Source organism: Trichechus manatus, unplaced genomic scaffold, assembly GCF_000243295.1.
Source record: "Trichechus manatus latirostris isolate Lorelei unplaced genomic scaffold, TriManLat1.0 scaffold00116, whole genome shotgun sequence".
NCBI classification, from domain to species: domain Eukaryota; kingdom Metazoa; phylum Chordata; class Mammalia; order Sirenia; family Trichechidae; genus Trichechus; species Trichechus manatus.
In genome coordinates this window covers 1477820-1483159 of record NW_004444052.1, presented here as the reverse complement: position 1 = coordinate 1483159, position 5340 = coordinate 1477820, and positions in this window count along the sequence as shown.

Here is a 5340-nt window from a genome sequence, read left to right as displayed (position 1 = left end):
TACTATATGATCTTAATTTATAAGATGGAATTCTAGAACAGCCAAATCTAATCTATCTTGATAGAAGTTAGAACAGCGGTTGACTGGGGCAGGCTGGTGGTTATATTGATTGACTGCAAATAGGCATGAGGCAAACTTCTGGGTAGATGTTCTATATCTTAAATGGAGGCATGGAAACATGGATGAATACATTTATCAGATTTTATCCATTTCCACTTAAAATTTATGAATTTTATTGCATGTAAGTTCTACCACAGTGAAGTTTATTTAAAAATTAGCAAAGCATAAAGCATAAAAAGTTAGTATGGTCAGCAATGTACTTAACTTGCAATTGGTCCTTTCTAAATTGTGTAAACTAGGAGTTTAAATGTAGTTTACTAGAGTAAATAAACTTATCTTAATAGAGAATTATGTATTTGTTCAAAACAAAACAAACAGAGATAAGCTGAGTAGAGTAAGTTGCTTTCATTTCTTGAAGGGGTGAATGGAGAGACAGGAGTAAAGGAAATATTAAAAGAAGTAGTGATTGAGAATTTTTCAGAACTGATGAAAGACATGAGTATACAGATAGAGAAAGCACAACACATAACAAGTGGGATAAGTAAAAATGCTTCTCTCCATCCACAGATTTAATCTAAACCCATTGCCAACTCATAGCGACCCCATATGGTTTCTGAGATTGTAAATCTCTACAGAAGCGAACTGCCACATCTTTCTTCCTCGGAGCCACTGGTGGTTTCAAACCGCTGACCTTTTGTCTAGCAGTCGATAATCTACTACAAAAAAATAAGCAACGGTGAGAACTTTAGAGGAAAATTAACAAAACTAGAGGAATTAAGACTGCTGAGTGATAATAAAGAGATATACAGATATCAATCAATAATTTCTCCAATTAAGCCATTCCAGTGCTCCCTAACTTGGCCCACATTTTCACTCTTCTTTGTACGTTTGAGAACCAGAGTCAGTTTTTCTCTGGTCTCTAAAAAAGTCGTTTTTTCAAATGAAGCTGGAACAAGAAATGTGAAATTGTAAAGTGAATTACAGTAGGTCTGAAGAGAAGTTTGACTCGCTATTTCAGTGAAAATCAAAAGGAAATACCTTGAGAGGCAAAATTTCCCATAAAATCTTGCTTATAGAAACGGGTACAGTGGAAGGTTTTTTTTTCCTTCTGTATTCAGGCAAGCTCCCTATAAATTGGAGAAAATGTTGTAAAAACAAAATTGAGATAAAAGACCACAAGTAGATTTAAAGCTGCTTAAAAATAGAATAGTGAACCTTGCCACAGGTTGTTGGTAATGGAAATCATTTTCTCTGGACATCTGATTTTATCATTCTATAATCATTTACATAATTATCTGCTTAAGCCATGCATTTGTCCACGTTCCTCTCAGGTATTCAGATTTAAGGAGTAATTTTATTTCCTATAAATAGACTAGCAGGGCTAGGAGATAGAGATAAAGAAAAAAAGAGCAATAATGTCAGGGACAAAGTATCTTCCCTTATTCCTGCCTGTGTCTGCATCCTTGTCCTTATTATTATTATTTTTGCCATTGGCAAGGAGCCTGGAGACCACAGGTTCGGTTATTAAGCAAATTCTTTACTGATGACTCTAAGAAGGGATTTTGGTTGTGTCTCATGTGGGAGAAATGTGGTAATTTCCACTCAACTGTTTAAAAGATTTGCTGAGGTTAGGGTGTTGATCAAGGTCATTTTCAGAATTCAAAAAGAGAGTCACTTGGTGGCTTTCTCTCGGGGCTTCAGGGCAACACCTGCCTTTGAACTGATCAATCTTTCCATTAAAAAGTTTACAGCGTTAGTTAATTTCTCTTCCTTGAGAAGTGTTGCTTGTTTCCGAGCATGTGATGTGCACCGGAAAGAAGTTCTGATTCCTGTGTAAACAAGCTCACATGGATGCCATACCAACACAGATGAGTCAGTTTTACTTACTCCTTATTCAAGAATTTCACTCGCATTGCTCATCAATCAGTCGGATGATTGTGAGAGATTTACATACTTTTATTATCCCCTTATGAGCCCTGGTGGTACAGTGGTTAAGAGCTCAGCTGCTAACCAAAAGGTTGGCAGTTCGAATCCACCAGCTGCTCCTTGGAAACCCCATGGGGCAGTTGTACTCTGTCGTGTAGGGTGACTATGAGTCAGAATCAACTCAACGGCAACGAGTTTTTGGTTTTTATTATCCGCTTAATAGCAAGGAAGAAGTGAATACAGGCAGTCCCCGGATTAGGAACGAGTTCTAGTCTTAAGTCTGTCTTTAAGTCAAATTTGTACAGAAGTTGGGACAGTTGGGTACGGCTTGTATCTAACATTAGTTAGTCAAATGTTAGTATGTAGTACATAGTGTACCTTTCCATGCATAAAAAACATTAAAGAAACACTTCCAGATACACTAAAACATCTTTAACATAATAATACAATAATAATAATAATGTTTGAATGCATGCCGCAGAATAGTGCCTGTTTGTTATTATGAACAATTGCATATACCTTGAATTTTTAATATAATATTACAGGGGTTGGTTCATAACTACGGGTTGTCTGTAAGTTGGACGTTCGTAACCCGGGGACTGCTTATACAGTGAAACCTGAGAGAGTCGGAATTCAGTGGAACTGTCTTGTTTTTCTGGGTCTTGCAAGTTTTCCAGTTTGACAGGGTTCAGTCTTAACACTTTTCTATCGATCGTTTTAGTGGTAAATATTTGAGTTTTCCTTCTCTGACAGGTTTCTGCCTTACACAGGTCCCAGCTTTCACAGGTTTTTCTGCACATAGTAGGTTTTCTTTTGAAGAACAAATTTTTAAATAATGTGCACTTTCCCTAGTGTCTTAGTTACCTAGAGCTGCTGTAACACAAATACCACGAGTGCGTGGCTTTAAAGAACAGGAACTTATTTTCCCACAGCTGAATTGAAGGTGCGGCTCTAGGAGAAGGTGCTTCCTTGTCAGTAGCCCGGGGAGTTCCTTGACGTTCTTCTTCTCTTGGCATCTGTCTTCCCCTTTGGTGTGGTGTCTATCTATTCTGCTCTTTTTATAACTGAGAACTAATTAAATTTAGGACCCAGCCTACCCTGGTATAATATCATTAACATAACAAAAGAAAAGCCCTATTTCCAAAGAGGATCACGTCCACAGGTACAGGCTTCAGGATTCCAATGCATAATTTTGGGGGACACAATTCAATCCATGACATTTAGTACTGTAAAAACATCCTTAAATTTACTGGCATCATGGGCCAAATTTTTGAGAAGCATGTTCTCCTTTTAAAACTTATTCCTAAATATTCTATTTTTTATGTTATTGTAAATGGAATTGTTTTCTTAATTTTGTTTTTGGACTGTTCAATGATATCGTATAGCAATAAATATGATTTTTGTATATTCATCTTGTATTCTGACCTGTTGCTGAACTTGTTTATTAGTTTTAATAGTTCTAATATGGATTCCTTTGGGTTTTTCATATATGAGTTTATGTCATTTGCAAATAGAGGTAGTTTTACTTCTGCTTTTCCAATCTGGAAAATTGTATTTATTTTTCTTGTCTAAATGATATGGCTAAATCCTCTGATACAATGTGGAATAGAAGTGGTGAAGGTAGACATCCTTATCTTGTTCCTGATCTTAGGGAAAAAGCTTTCAGTTTTTCTCCTTTAAGTGTGATGCTAGCTGTGCATTTTTAAAAAAATAATTTATTTTATTTTTGTGAATCTATACGGCAAAACATACACCAATTCAACAGTTTCTACACGCACAATTCAATGTTATTGATTACACCTTCGAGCTGTGTAACCATTCTCCCCCCCCTTTTCTGAGTTGTTCCTTCTCCATTATCATAAACTCACTGCCCCCCAAGGTTCCTATCTAATCTTTCAAGTTGCTGTTGTCAATTTGATCTCATATAGACAGATCTTGAAAAAGTACAATGCTCAAGGCAGGTATTCTTCCCTAGTTAAGTGAAACTATTGTTTGGTTTTAAGAAAACTTCAGGGGATATTTTTGATTTAATGTACAAAGATTATCTCAGGGCGATACTCCAAACCCGTAGCCATCAAGTCGATTCCGACTCATAGTGACCCTATAGGACCAAGTAGAACTGCTCCACAGCGTTTCCAAGGAACAGCTGGTGGATTTGAACTGCCAACCTTTTGGCTAGCAACTGAGCCCTTAACCACTACGCCACCACAGCTCCCAGGGCAATACTAGCTGTGCATTTTGCATAGATACCCCTTCTAGGTTGAAGACATTCCCTTTTATCTCTAGTTTGTTGCCAAAGTACTATTTGACTACCTTTTGTAAAGTAAAAAAATAGTAGAGCCAGTTTCTATTTTCAAATTTCTCCCTTCTCTGCCCCTCCTCCTTCTTCCATTTTTCATTTAGTCATAAAATGTTTATTAAGCTGTGTCTTAAATTCCGAGTGTTGTTGTAACAGACGTACCACAAGTGGGTGGCGTAAAGAACAGAAATTTATTTTCTAAGAGTTTAGGAGGCGAGAAGTTGGAATTCAGGGCACTGGCTCTAGGGAAAGACTTTCTCTCTGTTCTCTCTGGTGGAAGATCTTTGTCTCCCTCAGCTTCTGTAGCCCTGGAGTTCCTTGGTTCCTTGGCGATCTTCATGTGGCAGCTATCTTCCCTCATTTGCGCTGCTTGTCTCTATCTAGGCTGCTCCTTATAACTCAGAAATGATTAGGTTTAGGGTACACCCTACACTGAGCTGGCTTCATTAACATAACAAAGAAATATTATAATTATTTCCAAACAGGATTATATCTGCAAGCAAAGTGGTAGGATTCCAACATTTATTTTGGGGGACACTAGTCAATCCATAACAAGCCTATACTCAATAATAGAGTAATATTAAGAAATTGCTCAAGAAATTCACATTTCCTAGGGTATTCTCTTCACCGCCTTCTGTAGACACTTGGATTTCTCTCAGCTCCCCCTCTTATCAGTACAGGATAAGTTACTAATAATTTATACTCAACATAGAGCTAAATATGGCACTCTTGTTTTTGTTGTTGTTAGGTGTCGTCCAGTTGGTTCCGACTCATAGTGATCCTATGTACAACAAACAACATTGCCCAGTCCTCTGCCATCCTCATGATCGTTGTTATGCTTGAGCCCATTGTTGCAGACACTGTGTGAATCCGTCTCATTGAGGATCTTTGTCTTCTTCACTGACCCTCCACTTTACCAAGCATGATGTCCTTCTCCAGGAACTGATTCCTTCTGATAACATGTCCAAAGTATGTAAGACAGAGTCTCATCATCTTCGCTTCTAAGGAGCATTGTGTCTGTACTTCTTCCATGTCATGGATTGAATTTTGTACCC